Below are 21301 nucleotides of genomic sequence, written 5' to 3'. Positions count from 1 at the left end.
CTGCCTCCCACAACTTGCTGCACAATTGTGTCCTCCTATGCATGAAGTTGCTCTTCACCTTTATGAATTTAATTTGAAATACCATGTGCCAAGTTCAACAAGAGCTCAATAGATTCTTTATTGCTGGGGATTTTTGATACCAGATCAGTCAGATGTCTCTTGGGTGTGGAGAGTCAAGCCCTCGGGAAAATAATAGACCAATGATTCCTGAGGAATAATCCAGCTTTCGTTTCTGCTTTTCTTTGTTGACTTCTGAAGAGAGTAAAATCTGGAGGATAATTATGGTAATATATAAACTCTGCCCAATAAATGTTTGATATGGTGTTTGGCAAACCCTGCACAGCTTTTCAAGACTGCTAGATACTCTACTACTGCTATCTGAGAAAATATAGCTTTTCTTCATGATTTCAGTATTACCTCATTACTTCATTATTACTTCATATTACTTCATGTATTACATTGGAATAAACCTGAATGCATGTACACCAAAGATCAGAAATCAGACTGTTGGCACTGACTCAGACAGTTTTCAGTACCAATTTACTCTTAGAATGAAAGTTTATGGTTTCATGCTTTGGTCTTTTCATTGCCCCAGATGGAATTGTGATCAATCACCCTCCTAGTTCATTAAGAAACACACAAAATCCCTTCTACTGAATATTCTTTTTTTTTTCCCTCTTACTAATGTGACCCTTTAAAATCCAGACCTGCTGCAATCTAGAAAGCAGAAAAACCATAATTTTAAGCCATTCATACCAACCCTGTTAGAAATGTTTTGTGTATCCAAAGGCATGTAGAAGTTGCAGTCTTTGGACTGGTGTTCATTAGTGGTTTCAAAGGCCCCACTTTCCTTGGCCTGGACTTTAAAAGATACAATCTGGACTCAATAATCACATTGTTGAGACTAAACAGGACACCTTGAGTCTCTTGTAACTCTTCCTGTTGAAGTCAGTGGATGGCACAGGGGCTTTGCTCCCCTTTGCAAGCAGGATGAAAGATGAATATCTTCCACATGAAGCAACCCAAGAAGTCCTCCTCAAAACACCCATTATTGGGCATGAAAAGACCAGGTATTAAATTCATCCCCACCAACATGACTCTTGAAGGGAAATGTGCAATGCTGCTTTGGATGAGACATCCATGAATTCACTAAATTCAAGAGCTCAAACACCTTCTCCCAGTGCTCGCTTCCAGTTGGCTCCTCCAGCACGGCTTTGCAGCAAGCCAGATATTTCATTTACAACACAGAGGTGTATGCCTGAACATATTTGCAGGCCAGGAGGGGATTTTGACTGGAGAGATTTTTTTTTTTTTTTTTGGAACAAGGAGTTAGAAAATTCCTGCCTGCAGTTGGCAGGGGTGGCTTGGTATGGGTTAAGGTGCCAATTCAGCCGTGCTCAGCCTCTGACGGGTGCAGGCAAGTGCTTTGCTGAGAGGGTTTCTGGGTCACCTCTGAGGTGTGCCCTGCTTGCACAGAGACTGTGTATCTCCCAGGAAGGAGTGGGGATGCATACAAGCTGCTAAATGTATGAAACAAAGCATCTGATTGAAGTGGAAGTGCCAGAATGAGAAAGGACTGTGTTTTTCAGAAATAATTTTTTTATCTGTCCTGGATATTTCTGGGTTGGCTTTTGTTTTCTTTCTTTTTTCTTTTTTTTTTTTTTTTCTTTTTCTCTTTTTCTCTTTTCCTTAACTGTATAGGAAATGAGAGAAGAGTGTGATGTGTTTTTTACTGATGTTAAGTTCGGCTTGTGGATGAAAAGCTGGCCCAGGTTCCAGCTTTCACAGCAGGTTTGAGAAGTCTGTATCTCATGCTATTAAAAGTGACTGAATCTTGGAGGTTTATCTCAATTTCACATAAATTTGAATAATCCAGAAATTTAAATCAAGTCGCAATAAAAATTTAAAGCGGTTTTTGATTCATGGGAAGTTCTGTTTATAGAGTCACTTCCAAGCAGATTCCAGCTCAAGTTGTTCAACTCTCATTTTGCAAGTATTTTTTAAGAGATTCTCCCAGCTTGTTTCCAGGTAAATAATTGCCTTTCCAGTGGACAGAAGACCTGGCTCAGGATACTGTGGACACACTAGTAGAGCCATAGTATTTGAGGGCATTCAGACCTAGAGTTCTGTCCTAGTTCATGTGCAGAACAGAGATCTGGACTCAAATTTCAAGAAATCCAGAAGTCCTGAGGTGCCCATATTTATGGTTTGGATTTATGCTGAAGTTCAGTTTTACAGGAACAATAAATGAACTAAAGCATGGAAGGGAAGTGTTACCAAAATCAACTTTCAGGAAGCCAGTATTAGCTTCTTCTGTGAACAGAGCCAAAAAAAAGACATGTATTTTAAACTACCATCACTTTCCCCCTCCTCCTATCCATCACATGCCTATATTATTTTCTTATAATCTCTTTAAACTTATATATGACTCAAAAATAATATTTGGTAAGCACAGTCATATTCTTTTCATCAATATTTTATTTTGAAACATGTTAAAGAGTTGTGTTGCACAATAAAAAATGTCTCTCTCTAAACATCATTTTCTAATGGGCTTTTTTATGTCCCATAAAATCTGCTAATTTTTACTTGTCCTCTCTTGTCAATGAAACAAACTATTATTTCTTTCTGCAGAACCAAACTGCAAACAAGAATGTCTGGAATATCAAGAGTAATGATGTACAAAGTCCCTTCTGGCCCCAGCTTCTATTGAGAAATAATTGGATGAATTGGTGATGCTTACATTTCATCTGGCCTGCCACTGTGAGTAATTCCATGGTGCCTTCTTGGCCAAAGTTCAGCCATTTAAGCACTTGGTGAAAATCTGTTTGGATGGGCTGGGGGTAGGAACGTGACAGATAACAGCAGAGGAAGAGTGAAAGCTCTTTGGAATTGTGCTGCATATGTTGTCACAGCATCTAACCCCGTGCAAGAGGCATCCTGGTTGTGACTTCAAGTTTCTGCCACAGTGTGAATAACAAACGATGGGGATGCTAACCATAAAAGTCAAGCTGGCCTGGATACAAGCAGCAATGTGATGGGCAAGGGAATTCACATGGTGGAATAGGCCCTTGTGGGGTATAAATTATTGTGGTACCATGGGATGCCAGTGGAGTTATGATTTACCCAAAGAACTGCCTCTTTGCCTTGCCAAGAAATCATTATATGGGCTGTCACCTCTCAGAATGGATTAATGAACCAGAACTAAATGGATGCCAGCTTGCCAATGCTCTTATTGGGGTCATAATTTGCTACAAAATTTTAATAGGAAACAATTCATAGAAAAATGATTTTGTTTTCTTCCAAATCTCTCAGACAGCAATTCTAAAACATGTGTGTGTTTCCTTTTGTCTTTAGTTCATTTGTTTTCAGTGACTTTCTTCTGTTCTTTTTGATGCCTTAAGTTTTAACTTTCATATTTTTCAGAATCTGTACTTCATTAGTATAGAACTCTGAACTTCATATAAAGTGTCAGCAGGTTCTCCTCACAGTTTAATTAGATAAAACAATCCCTTTCCTTCCCCAGAACCAAGGACACCGTTGCAGCTTCAGGCCCAAAAAGTGCAAACAACAGGGAACTGAAGAGAGCAATCTGGGAGGATGGGACTGCATAACCTGGAGCTGTAATTGGTCAATTAACCCCAACATGGAAATGGACCAAAACTTATAAAAGTGTAAAAGGTGTGACCCATTGTCCATCTTGGGTATAGCCTTGGCCAGGCTCTTGCACTGCCCAAGGAGTATCCTAGGAGGCCTTTTTAATAAATCCCTGCTTTATTCCTTTAACACTGTCCAGCCTCTGTTCCAGGCAGCCTCTCAAGGCATCACTTCCTGCCTTATTGTTGATGGGTTTTGCAAGGTTTTGTCAGATTTTCCCAGATTTGTAGATCATCAGAGAGGAAGGAGATTTGGGAGAGGACAGATGCTCCACAGAGGTGGTCACAGGGAGGTGAGAGCAGGGTTGATTGGTGCTGTGAGGTGGTGACTGCTGGGATCCCTGGTGGGGTCATTATTCCAAACCCCTCTGCACAGCCAGCTCTTGGGCTGATTTCTCCTGGCTCTGGGCAGTCCAGCCTGGGAGGGAGAGAGGGAGTCACAAACAGCAGAGTTCTCCAGGCCTCCCCACTGCAGGATGAAGTGAGAGGGTGAACTTTAGAAGGAGGAGGTGACTTCTTCCTCCTGCTCTTATAGAAGAAGATAAAGGTGAAGAACCATGTGTGAGGTGGAAGCAGATCCTCGTTTGTCTTGAGCAGGCACTTATTTCCATGTGAATAGTTGCATTTGAACAATAGTTTTGGGGTTTTTTTTTTTTGGTATCTCGGAGTTTGTTTGTTTTTTAACAAACCCTCCCATAATGAACTCTCCCATGGTGACAGCACATCAGGCAGCAAGTGCACCCCTCAGGGGGTGTGAGGCACCAAGCTTTGCCTGTTCATGCCTAAGGTGTGCATGCAAGGCTGACAGACACAGCCTGGTATGTGCTTTCTCAGGGCAGGCTGAAAAGGTGGGGGCTTGACTTCACCCTGGCAGTGTGGCAGCTACAAAAAGGGAAGTGGGAGGGCTGGAAAGGATAAGTCTTGTTTGGAGTGGAGTCTTCTCAGACAGCCCCATGACTTCATGTGAAGTTGTCACACGCCGAGTCATTATTTTGGACAGAAACACAGCCCAGGCAAAGCTGTGGTCTGAGCTCTAGACACTACAGCAACACACACAAATGGGTTTTCTCTCTACCCAAATAAATGAATACATAAACCCAACACACACACACAAACTGTTAGCCCCAATGATTCAGACTGGGTAATTCAAGGATTAACTAGAAGGATCTCTGGTCATTTTATGGTGCTCCTCATCATGCACAGAAGTTCAAATTATTTTCCTGTTCTGGTAACTTCTAATACAGAACCCACACTCCATGTGACTTCAAATGCAATTAGAATCATAAAAGAGCAGGTTGGAAAGGACCTCAAGGACCTCTGGTCTAACCTCTCTGGGTAAAAGCACAGTCTAGACAAGATAGCCCAGCAGCCTCCCCAGCTGCTTCTTGAAAGTGTCCAATTCACCACTTCCCTGGGCACATCATTCCAATGTCTGATTGCTCACATTGTAAAAATTTTTCTCTTGTTTGTAATCAAAATGTCTCCAGGAGTAACTTGTACCCATTACCCCTTGTCTCTTCCACGTAGAAAATGGATTTCTCATCCTCTTTGTAATCTCCCTTTAAATACTGGAACAAAATACTCAATGGCTGCTGCCTTTCAGTAATGTACTGCATTCTGACTAATTGAGATTCTTCTGTCCTTTCTTCATAAGGCATCTCTTGTTTCCTTCACTTAGTTGCAAAAATGTTTCCTGTTAAAGGCTCTTTCCCTGCAAGTCCTCTATGGACACTTTCCAGATAATAATCTGTGAAGCATTTTGGGATTTCCTCACATCTCACTATTAGATGGATTTCTGCAATGGTCTGGGGGATTAGGGATGATCTTTTCCTCAGGAAGAGACAAAACTTTTATCAAAACAGGGTAACAGCAGGGTAACTGACCAATTTGGTGCTGAGGAGCTCCCAGAGGAGACAGTCCCACTGTCAGAGGACAGGGTGCAGAAGGATGTGTAAAGGTAGCAGCCAGGTGGTTTATGTTCTTGTTTATTCTATATGGAAGCTGTAAAGAAATGGGATAGTGTGTCTTGGCATGGAATGAATAAGGAAGCTGAAAATGTGATTTTGGGGTGGGGAAAGAGCTCGCAACAATGAGGTTGTAAAAACAACTCCCATAAAAATATATCTTGGTCAAGTTCAGTTCTGCTTTTTGTGAAATTAGAGAGAGCTGATCTTACAAAAACAAGTGCTGGTTGAGGTTGCTGTTGTATGGAATTGGCGTGTGCTGTTTTTCTAGCAGACTCTCTTCACTGTCATCAGAGTGCAATTTCTCTAGAGTCGCTGTGGGATGCAACAGATTTCTTGGAAAAGAAGGTTGTGTTGACACCCACAGGCTAGTAATGTTTTCACAAGAAAGAACATGACTTTACATTCGACTCTCTTGAAAAGAGATTAGCAACACTGTGATTTATAAGAATTGCCAGGATTTGAGGTTGCTTTTTCTCCCCTCTCTCTGAATCTAAGCTCCAGCAGGTAGGTGTTAAGTGAGTGAAGCATTTCTGGCAAGATTTATGTGCCCATACAGTAGAATGGGAGTGAAATCTGACAGTCGAAAGGAGGGGGAGCAACTGACAAATAGAGGGGGTGGAAAAGGCAGATTGGCTTGGATTTTTTCTTTCCTTTTCCTTTGCAGTCAAAACCCTTTGAGACTCTTCACTCTTAGGTTGAAAATTTCCTTTGCACAGACATTTCCCTCCCTTGTCCTTTTGTTCTAGCAGTAAATATGGGTCCACAGCATGTACATGGAAAGCAGGCACAGCCAAGGCTAAGGCTCCCTGAAATAATGTCTTTCCTAGAAACAGATGACAAACATTTTCCCCAGAAATGAGATATCTCCAGTGATGAAGTTCTCTTAGCAGAAAGAAGCCCTTTCTCACCATGAAGCCTTGCAGTTAAGTAAACAGTACTAAAAGACAGTGTGTCCTCATACAGGAGGGTGTTCCAGCCTAAATAGCAACAAAAGCCTTTGCTTTTCAGAAAGATCTACCACCACCCTGTTTGGTTGTGTGGATCAAATGGGTGCTGAACAGCCCATGATTGCTTTGGCAGGACCATGGTGGTCAGCAGCTCCAGGACTTCTTGGCTGTTAGATGGGGAGCAATCTAGAGGTGTAAGATAGTTGATATAGTTTGTGAAATCCCCGGAAGCTCAACACTTGATGAATAACAGATTACAAAAACCAAAATGAGCGGGAATGGTTCCATTAGCCCCACGATTCCTACTGAGCAGTACTATAGGAATACCAAGCAGGGAAATAGCTCAGATGATAATGGCATCCTTCTGGCTGCAAAAATGAGCAATTTCAAAGACTAAAGTACTGAATATATATTTAAATATCAGAACTTATTCTTAAGTTTATTTCTGAAACTACATCTGAAAGACATATCCTGAGCCATGGGTGAAAATAGAGGAAGAAAAAAGCCACACTTGCTAATTGAGTCTTGCTTTTACAGCCCATGGAAAAATATAGACACATGGATAATGGACAATCTGCTATCTGAACAAAATCCAAATGTACAGTTATGCCTAGGTTCCAACAAATTTGGAGTGTCCATTGGCCACAGAAACCCATCACCTCACTCAACAGAATAATATAAAGGACTTCAGAGGAAACCCTTTGACTCATGGGGTGTCTTTAATGTCTTTTGTGATGGTTCATCACAAAAAAAATTTGCCACCAGTCCTAAAAAAACCCACTGCTACAGCCTGTGTGTTTGTGAGGTGATTGGAGTGACCTCCTGCTTGGGACTACTTCTGAGAAAAACAGTGAGTACAATTCATCTGGAATCTTCTCTATTTCTCCTCTTCTGTGACAGCCTTTAAGGATCTGAAAACATCCTCGGTGAGAACAACTTGAGATTTTTTGAAGTTTCACTGGAAAATGAGAAAGACTGAAAAAATATTGTGGCTTTCCTGAACTGCCAGTCACCTAAGGATTAAGCACTGATATAAAATGGAGAAGATATCAGGACCAAGTTCTGATAACACTGACTGGTGACTCAATAAAACATCATCAGTGGGACACCATGAACTTGCTCCATCCTAAGAGATGATTGCTGTTATGGCACTGTGGAGGATAGTGTGGCCAGGTTCAGATCCCTGTGTAGCCAAAAAGCTCAGTTTTGCCATGTCAGTGACCTAACCACTGGTGTCTTGGCCAAGCTGAGCTGTTCTCCTTCTTTGGATGCAAACACTTTTTCTGATGAAAGCCTAAGCAAAACTGGTTTGTTTCTAAAAAAGATTTATGTTCTGACAAATCAACATCTTCCAATTAAAAAAAAATATGTGTATCACTGGAAAATTCCCATTTAGCACCACTGATGAGTAAAAAGTTTTGCTTTACAGATGGAGTTAATAATAGTTTATAAGCTAAAGTGAAAAGGATTTTGGGTGAGCTTCCTAGAGAGGAAGTGAGTCACTGTCTCGGCAGGAAAAGTGTTCCAGATAGGCAGGGCTGGACAAGCTACAAAACACCCCCCAACTGTGTGGAGTCACAGGGAGTGGACGAGGGATTATTGCATCCCAGATTGCAGAAAACCAGGAATTAGTGGGGGGCCTTGAGTTCCCACCAGCCCGTGTGTCTCTAGGTACGGTCTTCTCCCATCTCCCAGGCTCAGAGCAGCTCAGTTGAGTCATGCCAGGGAAGGCGTGATGATGGCTGAGGAAGAAGCAGGTGTTGCACATGGGTGGGTGATTCAGTGGATGGTGTTATTCCCACTGAGTCAATGCTGAAGCAGTTTGTAAGCAGGAAGTTGGGGACACTGTGTGGCTACAGGATCTGCTTTCTAAATCCAGTGACATTCAAGGAGAATGCGGTTCCCTCGGTATGCTTTCCACAGGGTGAGTTGCTTTTAGTTGTTCTTGGGCACAGCATTTTCAAAAAGGAAAAACTAGAGAGGCATTTTTAAGGTGTCTGTCAGTGGAATTTACAATCTTGATAGTCCAGGTCAGTTTTCATGATGGTATTTCTACTTTAGGAAGGCATTTTTGGAAAACAGAGACCTATATTCTTGTGACTGACTTTGCAACCCTCCCACTGGTTCCTGGAGTGTCTGAGTTGAACCTTTACATGGAATTCATTTTAATAAGAAAGCAAGTTCTTCTTGCTTTCATGGAAAGCAAGTTCTCCATGGCCACCATGTCCTTTCAAGTGCCAATATTGTCTTGCAGAAGAAAGGTGGAGCTGCTGCATCTCCTCTGACTTACTTAACTCATGGAAAATGTTAGAGAACAGGTCCTGTAATGCTCTAAATTTCTCGAGTAATTTAACTTTTCAGAGAAGAGATGATATTTCACTTTCTCCATGTGTGTACACAAGTCAAAACTGCACACTTTGTACAGCACAGAGGAGAAGATTTAGATCTTCAAAGTCCCTGCTCTTTCCTCTGTCCTTTTTGCATTTGTGTGTCTCTCTTCTCTTGCTGGGAGCATTACAGGTTTGGAAGGTGGGTTATTTTTCCTTCCATTCTTCAATCATTCAGCACTTAGTCCTTCCATTTTCTTTTATTCCATGGAATTTCCACTTGTTTTTTTTTTTTTAAATTTGATAGCATGTTTCCCTTCAGTAAAGAGGGAAAATGAAAATATAATTACTGACTCTCATAAGAACATCCCCAGGCTCTGGTCCCTATGGAGCCTGTGAGGATGGCAGATACTTCTGTGCATCTCTGCAATGGGATTAAATGGTCCAAAGGTCTGGGTTGGCAGAGGTGGCCTTCCAACTTCTTGTGCAGAGAGCAACTTCTGGGGAAACCACACTTTCTGGGGACACAAACTCACTTAGCCAACCATTCCCTCTGAGGCTGAGGAAAACGAAATGGGCAGCTTTTCTTAACTCATGTTTGACATTTGTACTTACTGTTTTCCACCTATTTTATCCAGCACTTCTCTTATGTTTTATTGTCTGAACTTTTCATCCATTTCTCCTCTGCCATCTCTTCTTCCTTCACAGAGGTCTGGGTGCCCACAGGAGCTCAGTGGAGTAAGATTTAGAGAGCAGATTTCAGATGGGCTTCATTTCTGGAGTGCAGTAATGACATACACTTATTGTTGCTTGCTTATTATTGTTTTTTCTAAATAGCTATTTTTGCTCTTAAAGGATTTAATTCTGTTTTTACTAAGAACGAAATCATCCAAATTGTTATGTAGGGAAAACTCACTTCACAAGATAACAGGGTAAATCTTGATATTATGTTTCTTTAAAAATTATATAGTTTTTAAAAACCATACTGTTTCTGAAGCTGAAATGCTATAAACTCCAGTGTTTAAGCATTGGCTGAATGTATTTGCCTCACTACCTTTATGCTTTTTCTTTGCATAGGTAATTTGCTCAACATTATGGAGAAAGTCTGTGTCAAAGCCTGAAAAAAAATCAGTTCCTCCAGAATGCTTCAGCATCATCCATCTGCTGCACAAACAGCAGCCACATCCCAGTCCAGCCCAGTGCCCATAACAATGACAGTGATGAGAGCAGCTAAAGCAGAGGGACTGCCAGGATCCAGAACCTTCCCTCTACCTTTTGCTTCATCATTTTCATCACAGCCTTTCTTTCCTAAATAAAGATATACTACATTTTTATTTCTAGAGAAGAATTTAGGCAAAATCCACAACGTTAAATAGGAATTAAGTTCAGTTACATCTTCCCCATCTCTTTGTGAGATGCAAGTCAAACCTTAGATGGGATGCAATCTCCTGTACTTCTTGCCCTCTTCCTAAACAAATCTAGAGTTGAATGACTTGGCTTGAATTTATATCAGTTATTACTCAGAGAACAAAATGAAGAGTAACAGCATGTATCAATTAAATTTTCCTCATCCAATCCCAGCACTGTTTTCCAAGTGAAAGGAATGAGTACAATCTCTGTTTTCATAAAGCTTCTCTCTGGTAAAAGTGTTCCACAATTGCTTCCTATTGAGTTTAGCCCCAGTTTCTTTACTGAACAGGTTTACTAGCCAGGTACAACAAGCAGAACTATGACTGAGAATTAGACAGTAAAGTAAATTCTAATGAAGTGAAAATCATTATTTTTAATGCCTGTAGAAATCTCATGATCCTCTCTGTTTCCCTTAAAATGTCAATAATTTTATAAAAAATTTTCTTACAGGTCAGGAATTAAAAGATTTAAAAAAGAAAAAAGACTACTACTATTTTTGTACTACATATTATTCTGCTGGACTTGACAATGTGTTTTCTGATGTCCTGGCTTTCAAGCCCTTTGAACCACTGTAAACACTGCTGGAGAGTTGGAAGAATGAAAATAAGGCACTGATTGAAAAAATACAGAAGAACCAGGCTGATCATTACTACATTTTTACTTTAAAACATAGTGAGACAAACAGGAAACAAAAGCCCTGTGAGCACTCTGAGTCTGCAGAGAAAAAAAAAAAAAAGAAAAAAAGGAAAAAATATAGATATTGTTGTTCCCAGAGAAAGGAGCAGCTTTAGGTCTCAGATCAGAAATGTCCAGCACAATGGGGCTCTGACCCTGACTCTGCATCTGTTTAATGTTGTGACAATGTTGATATAAAAACCTGTCTCCTAAACAGGTAACTGCATCAGGGCTGGTGAGAAATAAATGTCCTCAAAAGCAGGCTCTCTCCCTTGTTCCCATCCCCAGAGAGAATCATTGACCCACAACTTTTACCTGGATTCCTCTTGGAGGTGCAAAGAAATTTTCCCATTTCCCGGGCCCTAGAAAGCGGCTCCTTGTGGGCAGCAGAGGGAAGTTGTGCTACAGATTTCCAGAGAAGAGGTGTGGCCCATGGGAGAGCCTCAGGAGCAGACTCCCCTATTTTGGATATCTGGACTGAGCCAGACTCCAAGACCTCTTCTGCAGTGCTGTGTCTGCTTTGGCACCCTCTTCACAATGAATGTGACCAAGCAGAGGGAGTTCAAAAAGCCTTGGATATGTGGAAAAATTTGCTTCACAGAGGCAGAGTTGAAGCTCTGTGTGTTTAACTTACTGATGAAGTCAGCAGATGGCTTGCTCATAGTTTATTAGCTCTTATGTTAAGAGAAGGTATTTGATAGTGAAAGGTGATGTAAGCAAGGCTGGAGTTTTTTATTCTTTTTTCTTGAGGAACAGATTTTACTTTAAACAGAAGTTACTTGGCTCAGGAGAGTTCATTCACTTAAGAGGGAACAGCAATTCCCTTAGGGGTATTAAGGGATTGAGCGGGTGAAAAACTGCAGATGATGGTGATGGGAACTCCTGGCCTTGAAGCTTGACTGTTCCATAAAACTTCTGGGTGGAGGGATCATAACAGGAATGCACCATGGGCTTTCAGAGATGTGCATAAAATCCTACCTCAGCATTCTCTCTGTGTGCCTGGAACAAGCACTGTGCTGTCCCACGCATTCAGATCTGGCTCAAGAACGTTAAACTGGTCATAAAGCTAAATGACAAAGTAACAGAGCACAGGAGGGGTGGCTGGTGATGTGTAAAGGGTACTTGAGATCCTTACAAGTGATTGTGAGCAGGAGATAAGCAACTCACTTCTTAATCACAGTGTGCCACGCTCAGAGGAAAGGCAAATGTCACTGCAGAATAACAAGTCCTCTGAAGGCACAAAATAACCTGCTTGTAGGGCTTTCAAAGGTTACTTCAAAGCTTGCAGTCAGAATGTTATCAGGATCTCACGTTTCAACATTTGTGTTAAGCCATGATGTTAAAAAAACCCTCAAAACATTTTTAAGGTGGAGCTGGAGCAGGTTTCTGAAGATAATTCTGGATGTAGTCACATGTGGAGTCACCTGAGGAGGGGGAATGGTGGTTCAAGAGGCCTTTTCCCATTCCATACATTTAAAATGTAATAATTAAATAAAGACGATTGTTATGCAAGGGGGCAGCAAGCTGATGGAAAGACATGCCAAAACCCAAGCTTTTACAAGGATTGGAGCTAATCTGTGTTACTATGTCTTCTCCATGTCTGTGCAAACTGGAATTACAACTTGTACACTGAGCAGCATTGATTTCACAGTGCTCCCCAGCTGGAAGGAGCTCAGAATGTTGGACCCACAGATCGGAGAGTGTCACCACCCTGTTGTGCCTGCTGGCTGCCCCAAAGCACTGAGGACTTTGAGTCCTGTGTCCAGCTCTGGATTCCTCATCTCAAGAAGGACATTTTGGTGCTGGAACAAGTCCAGAAAGGGGCAGTGAAGCTGGAAAGGGTCTGGAGGACAAGTCCTGGCAGAGCTGGGGGTGTTTGGCCTGGAGAAAAGGAGGCTCAGGAGAGACCTTGTCACTCTCCACAGCTCCCTGAAAGGAGGCAGGTGGGAGTTTGTCTCTTATCCCAAGTAACAAGTGTCAGGACAAGAGGACATGGTCTTAAGCTGTGACAGGGGAAGTTTAGGTCAAACATTACAAGGAATTTTTTCACAGGAAGGGTGACTTAGACATTGTAATGGGCTGCCCAGGGAGGTGGTGGAGTCACTGTCACTGGAGGTGTTTAAGGAAAACTGGATGTGGCACTCACTGCCCTGGGCTGGGTGACATGGTGGTGTTTGGTCACAGGTTGGACTCAATGATCTCAGAGGTCTTTTCCAAACTAATTGATTCTGTGATCACTTTGATCCTTATCACTGCCCAGAGATCATTGTCACCTGCTGCCACTGAAATATCACAGAACAGTTTGGGCTGTAAGGGACAGATTCCAAAGAATTGTTGGTGGCCCATGGTCATGCCTAGTACTCCTGCTGCCAGGCCTTTGACCAATCCACAGATGAAACCCCATGCATTAAGATAAAACATCTTAAATGAAGTCTCAGAATACTGCACTAAGTATTTTCCACAGCTGCCAGATTATTATTAAATTTCTGCCTTGTAGGAATTCTGAAAGTCTTTTTGGTTTAAATGTGAACAGTTTCAAGTGGCAAAATTCCCTTTGGTTTTCAGCCAGTTCAATAAGGCAACAGCACTGGCTCATGGAAAGGGGAAGACAGGTCATCTTGAGAAATGAGACTGACTTTATGCTATATCTCTCACTTACTGGTACTTTCTTCCTCAGACCTGAGGATTTTTACAGATGGAGGGGAGAGAAGTCTTCCCTGCAATGTCCTAGTTCCACAGTTCTGTATCCATAAGTCCATGAGTCCCCAGCAGCTTTTCCCTCATCCCAGTAAAAGAGACAACATGTAGGATCATGCCAGTTTGTTTCCAGGAGGATGCTGTTTTGACACTGATACTTAGAGACAAATATTTATTTGGAGCAACCCTGTTTATTTATCCTGCTTTGTTTTTCTTCCTGGACCAGTGGGAACAATCAACAAGTCCATTTCCTTGTTGGGAAATCATGGCTGGATTTGTCAGTAAGCTCTCTAACCAAAAGAAGTTTTGGGTTCTGGTTTCTACCCAGGACCACACTTTTTTTTTTTTTCTTTTTTGGTGTATGATTGCTTTCTCCTTATTTTCACTCTCTGGCTGATTTTTTAATAGACCTGCAGTCAAGCAGCACTCCAATGTCTTAATCTGCAACTTATTTCCGAGGAAATCCTCCCACAAGGATGGGAAACATCTCATGACATGTGGTCAATGGCTTGGGGATGGTCACCCATCATCAAAGAAAGAAAATTGTTTCATTATTGAATGCAGGATACTTCATCCAGCATCAGTCTTTACAAAGTCTGTGAATTATAGCAGTTGGTACAGTGTAACAGCCTTTCTTGGCAGGTAATGTTTACATATTGCCCAACCTTGCCTAATTTCTATGTACATTTCAAAGATTATTGGTTAAAATGGTCAAAGGTACCATTACCATAAAACGTTACATGCTTTATGCTAGAAAGTTGTGATTTTTTTTCAGTTTAGACAGAGATTCACATGTCTGCACAGGCAAAGGAAAGGGATAACTTTTATTTTAATGTAAAGCTTGTGTAATTCAAGAACTGAAGAGAAAGAAGTCCAGCAAAATAAAGGTTATTATGTAAATAAAGCTGAGAGGGGAAAAAACCATGTTGAAAGAAATGTGATGTTTACATGACACATTTAGGAAAAGTTCTTTCTCATTTCCAGGTCATTTTAATTGTAAGAGGGCACATGTGTGTTAAACTGTATGGCTTGAAGATTCCTGGGAGGTATAAAGATCACAGATTATGGCTTTGGCTACTGTTCACCATATGAAATCAAGGAGAGGAGGAATTTAACAAGTGTGAGTGTTGTAAAAGCTGCCACCAAGCAGTGGCTGTGCTGGGAGAAGCAGTAGGCCCTGGTGCAGCTTTGGCACTGGGTTTGCTGGTGTGCGGTCCCTGCAGCGCCCCTTGGTACAATCAGAGGTGACAGTGCTTGGTGTCCTCGAGCCCATCAGCACAGAGACAGTGGGAACAGCACCTGGAACAAGTGGTGTGAGTGCCTGTGGGTGAGCAGGGTGTTCAAAACACCCAAAGGGTCTTTGGTTTAAGGGCTGCAGTGCCTCCGTGCTTTAGGGAGTGGATCTGGCTGTAGACAGAGAGGAAAAGTAGCAAAAGAAGAGACGAGAAAGTGCAAACCAGGATTTTTTGGAAAACACTTCTTTTACCCCGCCTTTGTTAAAAATTAAAACAAATAACCCACCAGCTGAAAAATTATATTGAATAATTGCACTTCAGATACTATGCCAACAAAACACACATGGGCCGTGGTGATAAAACATTTTCTCCCAGTGGAACAAATCACTTATCAGGCTATGATACAAAGTAAGGAAACATTTCAGTACAAGTGAACTTTAGCTTCACAATAGCTGCAATAAGGGAATGCTGACTTTCAGCCTCCTTATTTGGAGGAGAATTATCCAGACCTACCCACAGCCTTTACTTATCTGCTATTGTGTAATTTTTAATGTCATATTTGCTTATACGTGCCCCATAATTATTTTCCACTAGAGACATGTACAGCTACTATTTTGCTGCCTCACATGTTTCCTTTACATTTTCATCTCTCTCTTTTCTCAGCCACTTTGTCTCTCACTTTCTTTCCATACTATGACCATTTCCTTTCTTTCATTCAGTTTTGTATTATTTCTTCCTTTTCTGTTTTCCCTTTCCCATCTTTCATATTCTGTGTGACACAGAGACCGTAGACTGTCATTTTTGCTTTTCCCTATTTCATCCTCCATGATGTTTTCATAAAACTTGAGAAGAGAGAGAAAAATTTTGAGAAGCTTTTTCATTTATCCTGATCTCTCTAGTCTTCTCTATGCCCTTTCTCCATGTGAGGAAACTAGCAGCTCATCCAGGAGAGGTTATTAGAGCCATGTCTGTACTGTGCTTTGGGGTGCCAGGAACTGGAACAAAACACTGGGTTGTGATGTGGAGGAGTGGTCAGAAACAGCACCTAAATTTTTCATTACCCTGATACAAAGAGGAAGCTGAGATTCCCCTAAGAATCGCAATTAGGCTGATGTGAAAAGCCCTGTGAAAAAGGAGATTGCAAAGGTGGTGTGACAGAAAGGTTTCTCTGTGAGGTTGAGGCGTTTGTTTACAGTGCGTTACTCCAAGGGCTGCTTCTGCCTATTGCTGATGAGACTTCATTTTTTCCTCATCACAGATAGCCTGAAAATATGGGTATTTAAGCCTCATGAAAGTGAAAAAAAAGAAAGAAAATGAAAGCAAAACAGCCCTCCAAGCTCAGCAGGTGATACCACACTGGTATTATTTGGAGTTTTTCCTTACTTTTAATCTGCGAGTTTTTGTGTGTTTGTTTTTATAAATACCAGAGAAATGAAGGGAACATGCAAATTTCACCTGAGGACAGATACTTTTTCTGTTCAATACATAATTTCCATATTAATCTTCATATTTGGAAGACACCCATGACTTCACAGGAGGTAAAGCAATTCCAAAAGCACCACTCTGCATTTGTATTAAGGAGACTGAGGGACAGTATATGTGTTTTAGCAGTTGGATGTGTACAAAACAACTAATTTTGCAGGCAAAGGGTGTATCAGCTCTGCTTAAAAATACTGCCTATTTTCTTTGAGCATTTCATGACTAGAGAGAACTTGTAGATGCAGAAAGTCTGTTGACACTACTTAGCCTAAGCCAAGACTGTTGCATTTTTCTTCTTTTCTCTCCTCAGCAAAGCAAAGGGGTTGTAATGTACCAGGCTGCTCCTCGTTGGAAGCAGCAAGTAGTGCCACGTATGACCTTTTGTTGCTTTGACATGCTACCTTATAAGCTGGTAGCTTTAAGAAATGCAAGGCAGAAAAAATTTAATCTCCTGGAACATGACGTAAAGCCATTTAATTATTTTCAAGACATTCTTTGGGAATGACTGGGTTTGCTGCTCGAGGTGGGGTGTGTGCGTGTGACTGAAGGTTTGCACTTCACCAAAAAAGGCCTCCCGGGTGTCCCAGGGTTGTTCAGTCAGGCTGTTTCCTGGGCTGGCCTGGGCACTTGGAGATCATGGATGTTTTCCAACCAGGCTGCCAACTCTCTGGCCAGCCTGGGGAATTCTCAGGCTCACCCACTCCTGCCCACGAGCTGCAGTTTCAATGCCTCTGACAGCAAAGTGCTTTTCTTTGGCTGTGCTCCCACCAAGCACCCACAGCATGACTCCAGCCCTGCCGTTGCAAAAGATGCAGACTCCTGAGTATTAAGGATGGGTGAGAGATGGATTTTTTTTTTTTTTTTAGTCCACAGGGAATGCATTCTTCTTTCTCAGAACGGGAAAAAAGCACTGATTTTTTTTTTTTTTCAAATTTCCTATGAGGCCAAACCAAATCCCTCCCCCAAACACCCTTAAAACCCCCTTTTTGAACTGCTCTCTAAGTTTCATTTTGATAAAAAACTCATCTCATTCTTACTCCACCTTGAAAAATATTTTTTTTCATGTACTATAAAGTGAAAGTCAAACCCTGGTAACCCATCTTTTTAAGCTGAAAATCTAAAACATTTGCTTTTAAGAAGTTCAGGCTAGACCTTTGAAGACTTTCTCTAAGATGTTTTGTTTTCCACATAAAGGTTTTTTTTCATTTTTCTTTTAATTTAACAGAAAACCCTTTATTTTTAACAAATTAGCACTGTTAGCTTTTTTTTTGTTGGTTGGTTTGGTGTTGGTTTTTGGTTTTTTTCTGGTGGGAAAGGTGTTGCCATGGAAGATTTCCATGCAGCTCTGTAGTGAGCTGGCCCATAGAGATACTGGGAATGATTTTACCAATCAGTGCTAGAGAAGAGAAACATTTGGAACAAAACTTGACCCAGGGTCTCCTCAACTTCTCCTCTCCAGTGATGTACCTGCTTCTCTTCCCTGTATTCTTGTACAAACCAACCACTCCCCTAACCTACAATATAGGCACAACTGAAGATTAGAGAAAAAGGGCTTCAGACACTGAAAGAAGCAGGAAAGATACTCTAATCAAGTACATAGATCTTCACAGAAATGTGGAATGATCTAATTCTGCTCTACAGTGGCTGAGATCCAGTGCTCTTCTCCTTTGATATTCCATTTTTTTCTGAGGAATGTTGTCTCCAAAGACTGCATCCAAAGATCGTTGAAGACAGCTGAGAAAATCCCTTATAATGAATTTTCCACAATTTTGAAAATCTTGACATTTATGTTTTCTTTTTTTTTTTTGTTAATTTTGAAGGTGGAAGACCTGCTAGCGTATTTATGCTCTCTTCTTTGCCAGCTGTGGTAGTATTAGGTCTTGAACTGAGCCCTAAACCTTAATTACTGTAGCAGCACTGCAAAAAAGCCATTCTAATTCTGGGAATACAAACATTCCGTTGCCTCTCAAAAGTCTCAGCTAGAATAAAATGTCTTCTTTTAAAAGGTACTTATCTTTTAAAGCCAACTGCTCTGCTCTCATCACCACCTTCAGCCTCTGGGTCTAGAGGTAAGCTTCATCACTTTCCTTACACAAAACCTGACCTAAAAGAAGCAAAGCAGGGTTGTGGGTACAGAGATGATTCTCCTCCCGAGGTGGAAGAATACATAGCACTACTTTGTTAGAGAAAGGTTTTCCATCCATTCTCAGCCAAGGGAGACACATTTCGAGTTCACATTTCAGCTGACCAGACAGGGCTATATGGCTCTCAAGGAGTTTCTGTGGCAATGGATGAAAATATTTGTATCTGGATTTGTCTTCTGCTGTTTTTGTCAATACCAGAAAAGGTCAATGTTTTTCCTTGGTCAGGGAAAGATGATGTCTAGATTTACAGCAGCATGAAAGCTAAAAGAAGAAAAGCAAGAAGTAGTTTTGGCAAGTGGTGGATCCTTCAGTATCCAGGAACCATTAACCTATTTAAATGAAACTGTTTCTTTTTCTGTCCCCAGGACACTTCAGTCATTCCCATAAGCTCAGATCCTTCCAAGCAACTCAGAGGAAGCAAAGCTCCCCAGAAGGTCCCTGCTCATCTCTTCAAGCAGACACTGCAGAGAGAAAGCAACAGCTCATCAAGTCATAATGTCAAGAAAAGAAATGAACTAAACTAATTCTCTTTTCCTCTTGCTAGCCCCAGCATTTAATTTTTGACTTTTAGAGTCTAAACATAGCAACATGGCACTGAACAGAAGGCTTCCTAAATCTTAGGGAATCTCTTTAAAACCTTGTATTTAAAGCCTAAAGGAAATGTAATGCCTATTCTGACTATCTTCAAAGTAAATCAACAACTAAGCACGATTCCTATCCCAGTGTTGTTGGAATGAGAAGCTGGATTCACAAAATGTTACACTATGGAAATCTAGAGTAAGAGTGCATTAAATCTGAGTCTTGCCCAGCACACCATCACTTTTCTGTCAGATTCCCATCCCAATCTCTTTTTAATGCTGTTTATTTCAAATGTAGCTCCCCTACATCTTTTGGCTAGGAAATGAATACATGCGAGACCCCAGACCTCATGATTCCAGCAGCATGAGGGAGCAGACATTTAAAAACACATTTATCATTTCAAGGAAGCCATTCCAGGCTGCTTTTTCTGAGTGATTGAAAGCAGTTTAGGAAATGCAGGACACTAAAATAAGAGGAAGATGGAGACACAACTACTGGTATGCTCTCAAATTTGTTCAAGATCAGGATACTTGAGTATATAAGAGTAATTTCCACAAACTCTAGTTTCAAATCAAAATTCTTGGTTTTCCTCAACTAATGCAGCAAAAAGTTGTCAAGTGGCACATTTCAGGGTTAACACAGCACTGGCTGTTGCTCATGCCCACTGTTGGATATAAGTGAATACAAAAATAACTCATCAATGGTTTGAATTGGCATTGGATTTTTAAATCTGGTGGTTCTGATTTTAATTTAACATATCCTGTGGTGCAGTGTGTGAAATATGTACTTAACCCAGATTGTTGTGAGATGAAAGCACACTCGTGTTTATTTTACATTATTTGCTGTAGTTTGTTGAAAGCCAACATTCCTGGGCAGTGAATGCAGCAGGGATGAATCATTTGAACTAGGTGAGGGGTTAGCAGCTGGAAGAAAATGAAAGTTAAATAACTACATTAAATTTCAGCAAAATGGGTTAAAAAATGTAACGCTAGAGAAACTTGTATCTCCATTCTGAGACAAGGAATTATGGTACTTATTTCAATGGGCTTTCTACCAGAACTTCTAATGTCAGCTGTGATTAGAGGTAATTAATATCACACATTTCCTACCTTCAGAACTGAGGTGCTGAAGGAAAGTTAAGTACAAATTGCTACCAAGAGCTGTAGCAAATGCACCAAATGACAGTATAGCATCAGGGAATCAATCCTAATGATTCATATCACCATAGGAATCTTAATCAAGGACCAGGACATCACCAGATTGAGTATTGAATGGTTAAGGAAAAAAGATGGGCCCTGTGCTGGAGAGCTTAGCACTGAAGCAGAGGCCAAGGGGAATGACAAAGGAGGCAAAGAGAAGGGAAAGCAGAACAAAATGATGGAGCAGCAGCACCAGAAATGAGCCCAGCACAGGGGCAGTCCACAGTAAAGATTTTCTGAGAGCTTGTAACAGTGGTTTTGACAGAAGACAAGAGAGTGGCTGCGTGGGTGTTGGTGGTGGGCCCGTCTCACACCTGAGTGCTGGGAGTGATGGGCAAAGGTGCCTGCCTGAAAAACTATCAAGTGGGCTTGATCTATCTATCAAAAAGCTTATATTAAGGGCCAGATGAGAGCAGAAATTTTATCTGGTTGGTGAATGATGCACTTGAGCCTTGAAAGCAGAAGGAAGGGGCTTCTCCTGAGCACAGCAGGGCAGAGGAAGGGGGCCAGAGGCAGCAGCAGCAGAGCAAAAGCCACCCCTGAGGAAAGGATGCTCACAGCAGTGTTTGAGCTGGGTACAAGTTGGATCAGACAGTGCTTTTCAAGGCCAGAAAGAAAAAGAGGTGGGAGTAGCTGAGATTCAAAATGCCAGAAGCCTGCACAGGAATTTTAGCTCAAAGGAGACGAAAGGCCACAGAATAAAGATGGTATTGAGGAAAAAATAAAATTAAAAATCACTGAGGATGTGAGAAGTCTGAGCCAAAGATATCTCCTAGGATGGCTGTGGGACAGGCAGCATGCTCCTGAGGCCATGGGTACCTCCCAGAGCTGTCAGCTGAGCAGCTCTGCTCCCACCACGGTGGGCTGCAGCTGGGGAAGAGTTGTCTTTTGGATGGTGTTAGAGGGAGAGGCCTCAGCTGGGAGAGATGGAGCAGGGGAGCAGGTCTGTAAATCACAAGGGACTGGGAAAGGGAATTCGAGTTTGGGGC

General features: G+C 41.5%; 1 protein-coding gene and 1 long non-coding RNA gene across 4 annotated transcripts in view; one reads left to right on the top strand and one right to left on the bottom strand.

Moving 5' to 3' along the window:
* Window positions 1-21301, bottom strand: part of LOC143692001 (uncharacterized) — a 213450-nt gene that overhangs the window by 30298 nt on the left and 161851 nt on the right. The gene's annotated exons all lie outside the window — the stretch shown is intronic.
* Window positions 8110-19734, top strand: LOC129133530 (uncharacterized). Its single transcript, XR_008536010.2, has 4 exons — window positions 8110-8491; window positions 10755-17226; window positions 18397-18459; window positions 18900-19734. It is a non-coding gene; the product is annotated as an uncharacterized LOC129133530 (long non-coding RNA).

Source organism: Agelaius phoeniceus, chromosome 2 (assembly GCF_051311805.1).
Source record: "Agelaius phoeniceus isolate bAgePho1 chromosome 2, bAgePho1.hap1, whole genome shotgun sequence".
In the NCBI taxonomy this organism is placed as follows: domain Eukaryota; kingdom Metazoa; phylum Chordata; class Aves; order Passeriformes; family Icteridae; genus Agelaius; species Agelaius phoeniceus.
Note: the sequence above shows the minus strand (reverse complement) of the source record. Positions and strands in the feature narration are given on the sequence as shown.